General features: G+C 42.4%; 1 long non-coding RNA gene across 1 annotated transcript in view; it reads left to right on the forward strand.

Annotated features, from left to right (window-relative positions):
• The window catches only part of LOC306818403, a 28,310-nt gene extending 17,460 nt beyond the window's left edge, over positions 1 to 10,850 (forward strand). The window contains exons 3-4 of the long non-coding RNA XR_013778191.1: positions 7,719 to 7,841; positions 10,762 to 10,850. This is a non-coding gene — a long non-coding RNA (uncharacterized lncRNA). The remainder of the gene's footprint in view (positions 1 to 7,718; positions 7,842 to 10,761) is intronic.
• Positions 10,851 to 11,776: the final 926 nt, after the last annotated feature.

Raw genomic sequence — 11,776 nt, forward strand, 5'->3', positions numbered from 1 at the left:
GGAAAGTGCAAGAAAACACAGTTATAAGTGGGAAAATACTGTGTGCAAGATTACTGTGTACATACTGGCCTAAAAGGATCCTGTCCATGTTTAAAACCTAAATCCTAGGAAATAAATATTAAAAGAACAACTACAGACCCCATTTGGTCTTGCATGAAATAAAATGGACCTGCAGCTCAGGACCGACTTGTTATGGCATTATAAAATCCAATTAACTGTTAATAGCTCCTGCTAAAGTCCAACAATACAATGTAAAGTGCCACTATTTCCATTTAAAGTGTAAGTAGTAGATTGGAAGGGATTTTAAGGCTCCCTGTTTTTTTTCCAAAATAAATGCATCCCTAAATTACATTTTTGTAGATGCAAATCTTGGGTCATTGGACTTTGACCAAAGTAAATCATTAAGAATTAAAATCAGCCCTTTGAATTTGACAGTACTTTTATTCTGAAAACCAAGCCCAAGTGTTTGTTGCATCCACCTTGACTCCTCATCTGTGCCAGCTACCAAGCCTGTGACGCAACCGCATCTCTAATCACACATACATAATTTGAGTGGCCTAGAACAGGCGGAAAATCAATAATTTCCAATTATATAGACAAAATGTATAGGAACTTAAAGCGGAAATTACAACAGTGATTTAATGGTAATCCTTTTTTTTACATTAAAATTCCTTTAGGCCATATGTCAGCCTTGTCATTATTACACCACAACTTAAAAAAGTGTTTTTTTATACCATATGATATCGCTTATAATGAATATTACATTTAGAAAGGAGCTCAGGTTTGTGGTGTTTAATGGTGTTTCTATAGGGACAATCTTGTTTTAGTCTCTTTAAATAGCTCCTGTTTGTGAAATGATTGTTTGCAGGTCTCCACTGTGTGACGTTCTCTTATTAAGTTTTGATGCAGCCCACAGGGAAGAGTTAAATCCTCAGGCGAGTCATTTCAGCACCATGGACAGATTCCAACATGTCAAGTCAATAATTGGCATCCTGTGTGAGAGAAATGTGTGTGCAAGTCTGTGTGTGTGTCTGCCATATCGTCATCATCCCACATAGGTTTTCAGCTCCCTGCAGCCTTGAACACGTGATGTAGCACAGTTGATTTTCTATATGGACACAAAGCTCAAACGAAAGGCATGTTAGCCTCCAGTGATGGATTTCCTTTAAGCCTGAACTGATCAAAAGCTTTTGTTATTTTGCCTTACTTGCACTCCATCAAGGGATTTAACCACGATGCACTTGTGTTCCATTCAATCCTCTTTGGCCACTAAATGCACCTCACCCCTTTGCTTAGACATGAACTTAATCTGCATGGAAGTTTGTAGTAGCTCACCTCTCTTAGAGGATGGCCGTCTCTCGTGTGGAGTCAGGGCGAAGGCCGGAGTAGCCATGGGCTAAATTGTGAAATCCTTAATAGCCTATTGTTGCTCTGCTGCCCCTGTAAAGTTTAAATGTAGCAAATTAAACAGATGAAGTGAGTGACTATGGCTGTTTGAAACCACATACAAATTATACTACTGAGTATGCAGTGTGATCGACCTCCGAGCTAACTTTACTGTTAGCTCCAAAATGGCTAAAGAATAAAAAAGCTTACAATAATGTTAGCTAGTGAGTGGTGAATATTCACTTCTGTTTGCTCATCAGATATGGTGTTCTAGCTTTTTCCCTCCAGAATGACACGATTCTTCACTTCCTGTTTAACGAGTGAGACTATAATATTTTAATCCTTCATCGGCTGTACAGTTCTTAAAGAGCATTTCGTCTTCCCAAAAAACGAGTGCGACACCGGGGAGGAAAATGGGCCCTGTGTTATGGTAGTGAACGAAAAAGCGTATCTGATCTCTAATTTTCTAAAGGTCGGACAAAAATGAGCTGTCGGACATGAATTTGCGCCTGTGTGATGATAACATCCGTGGCTGCGTGCTCGTCACCTGCGAGGCCTTTCCCAGATATGAGGACATTTTTTGCTCCAGAAACCCTTTTCCACGACTCGCACGCTGATTTAAAAGGCGAGCGCGACTCCTGACGGGGAGAGAATCTGCGTTCATTGTTTTGTTCGGCAAAGCAAGACTTGTCTGTGTTGTTCAGGCTGTGAGGCTGGGATATTTACGAGGTCCCCGACGCGCACAACAAAAGCCTTATGAGAAATAACCCCGGGGAAGTGCTGAATCAGCTGGCTGCCGCAATCTGCAGGGTTTCCAATAATGGAAGTGAAGCTTCCTGGAAATTATGATTGCATTGGTTTGGGATTTCTCTTCATCTGTTGTTGTCTTTTCCATTTTCTTTTAATGCAACTGCAAATATATATGTGTTTTGTATTTATTGGGATTAGTATTGATCTTTCAGGGATGCCATGGGGCTCTAGGAAAGAGCACTTGTGGACTCTGGTTAGGAGAGATTTCTGTGATTTTTCTGGCAAATGAGCAGCCTGAGACTCTATTAAGAAAAGCAAATGGAAGTTATAAATTGAGAAAATATGAGGGGGGGGGGGGGGGGGGGGGGAGAGGAGAACAACTCAGGGGTATTGTAACTGCTGCTGTAGATTCACTTTTGAAGTGTGTGTGAGAAATTATCCAAAACAGGCCTCAACACATAAGGAGGTTTTCCTTTTGCTGTGAGCTGTGCAGAAAAAAAAGAAAAGAAAAAAACACGAGGAGGTTTCAAATCATTTAAACACACATGCATGATAAATATAATGTGAATAATAAACAATAAAAAGCTGCTGCCTAAATTGCTCACCCGATCATTATTAGGTCTACAGGTGGAGGCTGTGCGTGTGCAGGAATGAAGCCGCGAGCCTGCAGATGTGTTCTGTAAGCTGTCACCTTGAACAAATGTACAGGTGGCGTCGCTGTCTCGGTGACAGCTGTCGTCCTCTGCCTCCAGCTCCTCTGTGTTTCCTCACCCTCTCCTCCCGTCACCCGACAGACTCGTGTCATGCTTCACCTGCCCACTAGCTGCTGTCACCGGAGCGTCACATGCCTGCTCAGCTGCTGCTCATCTCCTCATTAGGTCCGCTGGATAAAACGGCCAGATTTACCCACTGTTGTTTGTCAGGTGTCGCTTCAGCTTCCTGCCTATTTTTGGTTTGCCGCCTGGATTTGTCTGTTGTGGCAACTAGTGACCTGTTGCTAATTGTAAGCCTTGTTTTCTGCTTATTGGCCCCAATTGTTTCATTAACTGTGAGGTGGTGGAAATACTGGGCGAATGATTCCAGACAATGGTGCCATGCTAGTCAATTAGGGGCTTTGTCTGGAGCATTCCTTGCAGAACTGTACTTTCCTTATCACAGGATCACATTTTTTGACTGGAGATCATGTTATTAAACGCCATAGAGCATTTTCTTCTCTGGCTTTTTTGCCCAGGTTGCATGTGGCGTGGGTGACAGAAGCTGTGTGGACTGTCCACCACAGGGATCCAGCAGCATGCCTGCAGGCCTGCAGTGCAGCATCGGCACCACGCCAACCTGCACCGGGCTCCCCATCACAGCCTCGTCCAAAACGCTTAATCAAAAGGGACACTCTCCCCTCTTGGTCCTGTATGAAAAGGAAGCTTCTGGTCCATGCTGAGCACCTTGGCCCGGTGACAGAGAATAACCCAGAATGCTCTACACTCGACACCACTGCGAGCGCGTTGGAGAGGAGGCCTGCGATACAATCTGCATTTTCTCGCAGGTAATTGAGGCTTAAGGAAACACAGCTGATGGCGTCGTTTCCTGCCGTGACTTAATCAGCCTTCCTCTCCTCGCCATCAGCGCTGATGGATGTTTATCGCCCGCTCGGAACAGGGGACCACATGTCGCTTCGAGCCGCCGGATGAATGTCAGAGGGGAAAATTACTGTAGTCTCCCTCGTCAGCCTTCGTTCTCGCATGTACCCCGATATTAGGGTCACCTTTTTCCTGGAACCACTGATTCACTGAGACATAGCCGTGCAATTTCCCTGCCAAATATAGCACCAGTGGGTTTTGTTTTTTGTATTCGAGGTTGCAGCTTTCTTAACAGTGCCACCTAAGTCTAAAACCTATTTTAATAGCTCAAGATGATGTGGGTGTAAGTGGTTGTTAACTACTACCTTGTGTAAGATTGCAGTGTTTTTTTTTTCTTCCTGTCTCTGCACGATTCTGGACTTTTCTGTCAGATTTATGGTGCAATGGAGAGCCAAACCTAGTGGAACTATGTATCCAAGCACAGAGAGGAAGGACCCTGAGTTGGCCTTATTTTTTTTTTAATCTTGCAATTGTTGCTGAAAGTCAATATCCCCCCCCCCCCCCCCCCCCCCAAAAAAAAAAAAAAAAAAAAAAGCTACAGTACGTAGTTGCAAAGGATTTTTGTGAATGAGAGAGGAGCCGTGATGAGAACAATCGAGCAGAGCGTGAGTGCATGTTTTTAAGGTCTGTAATTGAACATGGTCAAACTTTCAGTGACGTCACCCGTTGGTTACTGAAGGGGTGCGGTTATTATTTTTTTGTCGTTGAAGTGACATTTGCACATGATTTAATGAAGGTAAACGTGGGGGACAGTTGAGCACAATAGCGCAGCACTCCTCCAATCAGAGGGTGCTGATTAATCAAACAAACATTTCCTGCTGCCTTCAGGTGCCGCAGGGACTTAACGAATTGCTGACCCTGACACATTTCGCTCAAACAGGGAGATCCCATTTAGAATAGAGGAATAGCTTGATGTTAACGGCAGGAATCGTCTCGTCCTCTTGAGATCTTGAGAAACATTTCAAACCACTTTCTCATGCAGATTGTTATGCGTTCAAAGTGAAACCCCCGAGGAAAGCTTCTATTTATCGATCCTTGTGAACAGCAGTTGCACAGTTTGTTTATGTACAATAAACTCTTCCACGATTCGTTTGTCCCAGAGCGGTAGAGTAACGCTGGATCATGAGGTTTAATTAGGTCGACGTGTTCTCAAGGTGTCTGGGAAAAGAGTTTTTCTCTTTCAACTTAATTGTGTCAAAAGACATTTTTCGTCTCAAGCAGCCCGACGACTGCAGCATCATGCCTACTTTGGAAAAACAGGATGTTGATGTTTGCTGATATTTTGGGGTCGGTGTTTTTTAGGCTAATACTCCCCAACTGGATTGCATCAAGCTCATTCTGAAACGAGCAATTGTTCATCTTTTAAAGCTGTGAAACAATTTCCCTTTGGATTATGAATGTTTATTGATTTCATGAAACACAGCAGGGTCCTCAAACACATGGCATTAATAATTATTGGAGGCTTCTGCTTCCAAAAGGGGGCTGGATGAAAGATTTACAAAAACAAACATCTGAAAAAAAACTATTACAAAGAAAGGACACAGTTTCGGCTAAGAAACTCAGATTTTAGTCCCCAACCTTTTAAAGCTTTTCCAATTTGAGTTTAAAATGTCCCATTCTGTTGGAAAGGACCTCCAGGTATTGATCGCCCAAGGCATTACTAGGGGATCAATATGTGGAACAGGGCTACAATTAACAAATACTTTCATGACTGATTACGGTGACAATTCTTTTTTCAAGCCATTGATTGCTTTTTTGGCCAATGTGGAGTTGGAAAGTTGTTGAAATAACACGTTAGAATTTCCCTGAACCAACATTTGATAGCTTTTAAGAGCTTGATTTGTCCGACCAAAGTTCAGCACAGAGATGCAACTAACAGAGAAATGAAACGGGACAAATAATGAAATCTTAACGAAAGCTAAAACCAATAAATAAGGAACCTGCTTTATAGATAAGCTTCACAATTACATCATTAAGGTGAATAAAAGATCACTCATCAGACCATTTGAAATGTAGTCTCTAAAAATTATGGCTTCAAGGTCTTACCCATTTCCAGACAGCTTGATTTGCTTAGCTTAGCATAGGTCCTCAAAGTTTAACAATAGCATGGCTCAGTGTTTTAAAAGAACTGTTTTAGTAGCTTGTTTGCTCTCATTATCTCGACTGCTACCTCATAACTGTTAAATGTCAATTTTGGTCTTTCACTGCCAAGCTGTCTCCATTCATTTGCTAAACTAAGCTAACCAGCTGCTGTTGTGCTGGGTCAAGGTTTTGCATGAATGCACATGACTGATATCAATCTTCTGACTCGACCTCTAGTAGGAAACTCAAACTGATCTCATGGCGATATGAAGACACTGAGTCAGATTTAACACGAGTAACAATATGTCTTTATTAACAAACTCAATATGAGATTGTTTCTTAGCTACTTTTTCTCGGCTCAGCTGGTCATGACAGATGGTTTTCCACCAGTGAGTCAACCTTTCTGCCTGCCTATGGGAGTTATTTTCTGTCCACTCTTTCCATTGGTGGATCAAGTTGAATCTCATTTTGATTGATTTTAAAAGGTTTATCTTATATGTACCTATATAAGCCAGTCATAACCTTTAAACCTGACTTAGACATAACTCAAATACTGTGTGTTTACAAATTCAATTTTTGATTTCATGACTGCTGTACTGTGTCCAATCACTTATCATTGGTGCAAAAGAGTGTGGTGTATTGTTTGTAAAGTGCCATGTCATGATTTCGGTAGTGGAGCTATTCATTAAAAAAAAAGTAAAAGATTTACTTAATCTTGTATGAAGATTTTACTGAAAATCAAACAAATCGATTGTTGAGGTTTTGGCCAAATGTCAAATTTTCAGATTCTAAAATAAGGCTTCACACAAAGCATGTTCCTCGATGTGGTGAGATTGAGTCTAATAATGGCAGTTAATGGGTCCATCCAGCTGGTATGCGTCCGTGCCAGGTTAACCATTCCTTTTAAGCTGAGTCAGGGGCTTTCTAGGCCACGTGCCCAATAACTCTGGCAAGCCACAGTCCGCTGTTTTACTGCCAATTTACAGCAACATCGCCCAAGATTGTATGCTGCATGAATTTGATCATCTAACATTCCAGACACAGATTCCCTGGACACTCTCCCAGTCTTGAGCCCTGTTTACGCTTCCATTCTTCCAAATTGCATAAATGCTAGCTCCCTGGCAGCTGTACCTTTTTGTTGTATTAGAAATAGTTTAGAAATAATGAATATGTGGACAGACCTGCTATGTGCGCTAACACTGAAAAACTTGTGATTAAATTCATGTCCCAACATTTTTTTTTCAGGTACTTGAGCCTCTAGCATGTAAGATTTTGAAGTGTGGGGGGGAAGAGAGAGATTTGTGCAGCACTCTTTGGGTGAGGTGTGAATTGAAATAAGTAATTATCTACAGAGGACACCTTCCCGAGAGGCGGCAAGGAGAGGCTTCAAAAGGATACTTTATTTTTTGCAATCCACACACATTGCAGAAAATAAAGGGAGAAGCTTGCAAAAAAAAAAAAAAAAAAAAGGGGGGTGAATCTCAGGGAGGCCGTTTACGGCAAGCTGCTTAGGTAACCGCATTAGACGACCAAACATCAAAGGCTTAAATATTCAACGGGTTCTGAGATGGCGAGAAACTTACAAATGGATTATTCCTCCTTGAGTAAACACAGAAAGACTATAAGCACCTGGCGTAGTCTGGAACGTTCTCGTAAAGGGGGCATTTGTAAATTGCAGTGGTTCAAGTTGAAATTAAATATCGTGAGAGAAATAAGTAAAGAGTGTTTGCAGGGGGAAGAGGGGCAAAGAATTCCAAACCTATCTTGCCAGCTTTTACCAGTAAAACCAATTTAATATCCAGCTGTCACCAGTGACAGTATTAATCTTGTGTATATGCTTCTGCTGTTACTCTCCTCCCACATTAGGTTTCTCTTCCAAGGAACCTGTTCAACAAGGTGTCTGAGGCAGAAAAACCTGCAGCATACAAGAATGATTCGCCACATCAGGAAACGAAAAAAAACGACTGTGGAAGTTCTCCGGATGTCTAGGTAGGTTTTTTTTCTTTTTTTCTCCTCTCTCTCTCTCTTTTTTTCTTTTCTGTGATGAATAGCTTACCTTGTTTTCTAAACTCCACTCCCGTGCTGCAGCTTCATCACTATGCAGCTCTATCTTCATACATCTAACTCCCCTGGCTGATTTATCGGACGGGTATGGCGCGGCCGCAAAAACGCCCCGCATCAAACGCCACGGCATTTTGTGCACAAACACAAACGCTCGCGCAGGCGACGTGAGGAGAGGACGCATTTAAAAAAGACGGATGAATGTTGCACATTTGAATTGCAAAAATATTCCAATGCTCATTCTACGGATTATGGATTAATTTGTGAGAGAATATTCAAAGCGTCTATGTGAAGATAAACCTCTGTGTATCAGGTTTGGTTAAATTGGAACACATTTCCCCGCAGAAATGATGATTGATTAGTTCAATCTTGGCATCTGTACAAGATGCCTGACCTTTCTTTACCTGTTAAATATTCATGCCTCCTTGTTGCCGAGGTCCCTTCAGGATAAACGCACATCAGTGAGAGATATTTAGTCTAGTATTAATGGAAAGGAGATTTTCCACATTATTCAGGGGGAGTCTTTAAACACGCCTCTGATCCACAGCTAAGATGTGTATTACAGCCATCTGGTTAAGATTCAGCATCCCAGAAAGATTGTGTCGCCCACTCATGGAGCTCACACTGTCCCATCCTGTGGCCGACTATTTAAAATGCGCCCCTGCATGTGTGGATTTCTTCTCAGGATAACAGCAGCCCTAATGTACAATCTAAGAAGATTGTTCTGTAAGCCTTAAAAGATCGTATCAGATAGAAAAGAGATGAAACCATTTCACGAAAAGCTTAACGTGAGCCCCTGAACGGGTGCAAGAGGTGCAAGACCCAGAAGGCCGGGGTTATTCTCTTATCTTTTTGGACAAAGCTCTCTGGTAAAGCACCCCTCCTGGCATTTAAAACACACGTCTGCGATAACATCATTGGTCCCCCCCCCCATCTGGCCTCCAGAGAGAATCTCCGAGCATCTCTAAATGTCACGTTAAGTGCTTCTCTTGTCCCGCGCTGACACAAAAACGAGGTGCTCTGTGAATACAAAGGAGGAGCGCGCTGGAAGGCTGCCACAGCTCCAAGAGAGCGACAGTTAGCTCCTCTCTTCTTTTTTCCCCCCCGCGCGCTCCCTCATTTGTCCAAACTGTCAGAAGTAACATTTAGTCTCTAATAGGGCTAGCTAAGGACGGCGAAGACTTCAACCTGTTTGGACTAAATTTGAGCGCGAGGCATTCATAGCGTAACTCACGGCTGCTTGAAAGGCTGCGATTAGCGTTATAGTCAATTTATCTTATAAAACGCTCCCCCCTGTAGTTTAGATGTATCTAAAACCATAAGCCATGCACTAATTGTCCCGTAACTTAATACTCAGGATGTAATCTAATTAGATCCTCCAGGAAAGAAATCAGGGGAGCAATAGTGTAGAGAGGATAACTCCTGAAAGGCTAACGTTAGAACAAGGGGCTTTTTGAGCCGCCTGGAGCCGAGCCTGAGGAAGCGTGACACATAAATGAGATGTTGTCCTGTGTTGGTACCTCTACCTGTTACTGTTTATTATCAACACAGGAAGAGGGTGGAAACGTGCACCTCGGAAATCAGCAAAGAGAACGCCAAATCTCTGGGGTCACGTTACCGTTTCGCGTTTAGAAAAACGGACTGAAGAGAGGTACGTGTTGCTAGCGAGGCTTTTCTCAAGAAGCACCGAACAACTCACCCGTAAAGACGAGCCTTCCTGTGATGTAATACCGTTCCTTAGGCCTACTTTTTGTGCATGTTTTACTGTTTTTATTTGTGTTTTATTAGTTTCTTTGTTTGTGAAACACCTTGTAGCAATGTTTTAAAAAGGCGATATAAATAAAGACTTAATTACTTCCTTTTAATACCCTTAAAGCTCCTGTGTTTTTAGATGGTTATGAAACATATTCAAATTAGAATACAGCAGACTACAGGTACTCACAGCAGCTTTAAGGGTTGAGTGTTTCTTCCTTATTGTCCCCAATCAAAAACAAGTCATTTGGATACTTGTTGGAGCAGACCTTCTCTGCTCCCCTTTGAGGAGAGTTGCCAGCGTTTCTCAGTAAATGTCATCTCACGCAGCTGCTGCCGTGCCTGAAGGAGAGCAGCCGCGTGCTCAGATGACCAAACAAGCAGAAAGAACGAGCCGTGAATGTGCTCAATCACTGAACCTCCTCTGTTAGTCTAAAGGGAACTCCCGTGTTCTCTTTGTGCTCTAAATTATTGAGCTTGAATATCCAAATTTCATGTTTCCCTGAAACGCTAGAATGTCGAGTTCATTCCAACGACTGGCTCCTCTCCGTTTGTGACACTTGAGTTCCTTGGTCGTCTTCGTCATCAAACTAAAGCATTGATTATAAGATGATACCTGCTTAAAAATATATAAGCTAATGATGTATGCTTTAAGGTCCAGATTATGCAAAAAAGCAGTGCGATGGCCTAATCCTGCTGCTTTTTCAGCAGGTTTTATTTTCTGTCACGGTATGTTAGGACATAAATTAATGAATTAGAGAAAAGAAAACGGTTTACATTTATTCTATAATTTTTTAATAAGTAAAATTAAAGGATTTCACTCTGCAGAATGGCCGTCGGAATAGCCTATAAATGTTTATGTTTGGTCGACACATCCAAGGAGGTAACTAGTTTTAATCGTACGGCTGCGATGTGAAAACGGTTGATGCTTTAACGTCAACGCGCGTTGATATGAATGCTTCTCCAGTGAGTGTGTAGGTTTGGGTATATCGTGTCTCACCATAAAGTCAGATTTAAGTTTCATGCCCGTGAGCACATTCATCATACACCACTCAGTCCACATATTCGATCTCCTTTACCTGCGTTTCCTCCACAGGAGCTGCTCCTGCTGTGCTGGCTGTTTTACCCTATAGAGCCCAGGCATCCTCTCTCAGTGGGAGGATTAGGGAAAAAAAATCAGTGCAAACCTCGTCATTTGTCTGCTATATATAATTCTTTAGTGCTGGTAGCTCTCCTGACCTGTGCAACATTCATAGGGGACAATGAAAAGAAACGGTGGGATGCTGCTCCCCCTCCCCGGCCCACCGCCGCTCTCTTTCATCTCTCCTTCCCACAAGGCTGATTCACCACTTGTGACCCCTGCGACTGCCTCGTTCAAAATAGACAACAAAGTGTCTGAGATGAAAACCGCTGGGCAGTCGTGGGCTAGATTGCTGCTCTACTTTAAGTTGATTGGACAGTGACTTGAACTATCGCTGAGCCGGCACTTCCATTTGTCGGGATTGTAGCCGCCTAAAAGGGACACGCTGGAAATGCCGTGCACAGACATCTTTAAGCATCAACCAACAAAGGTCTGTTGGCACTTCTTTTGATTGCAAGATTTTAAAAACCTTTATTAAGCAGTTTGGATTTGCAAAATAATTCCAATTATACATTCCCTATTCAGGCAGTTCCAGCTTTCCATCCCTCAGACGTCTATTAGCATTAGCTTCTCCTCCTCCATGTAAGGCATGGCTGTGTGAAGAAAGCTGACTTTATGCTTCCATTAACCCTTTTTGCAACACTTAGGCATATAGGCCCAGCAAGCAACTTTCTCTTTAATTTAGTGTTCAAAAGTATGGGCTGCCACCCCCAGGTGGGCATTAACGGTACTGCAGATAGGGGTCATTCACCACTGATTTTGTTGGTTTATATTGTTACATATGGTTAAATATGTTGTGTGCAGCAAACAGATGTCTATACGTCTGAATTTGGCAAGTTTCTGTTGAGTTATTAACAGATTAGCACGTTCAATTTAATTTAAAAAAAAACTTAGAGGGGGCCACATTTCAAAAGACAGGAGATTTGTGGCACACATGATGGAGTCAGCAGAGCCTGGAATGAACAAATGT

Source organism: Symphodus melops (genome assembly GCF_947650265.1).
Source record: "Symphodus melops genome assembly, chromosome: 23".
Classification (NCBI taxonomy): Eukaryota; Metazoa; Chordata; class Actinopteri; order Labriformes; family Labridae; genus Symphodus; species Symphodus melops.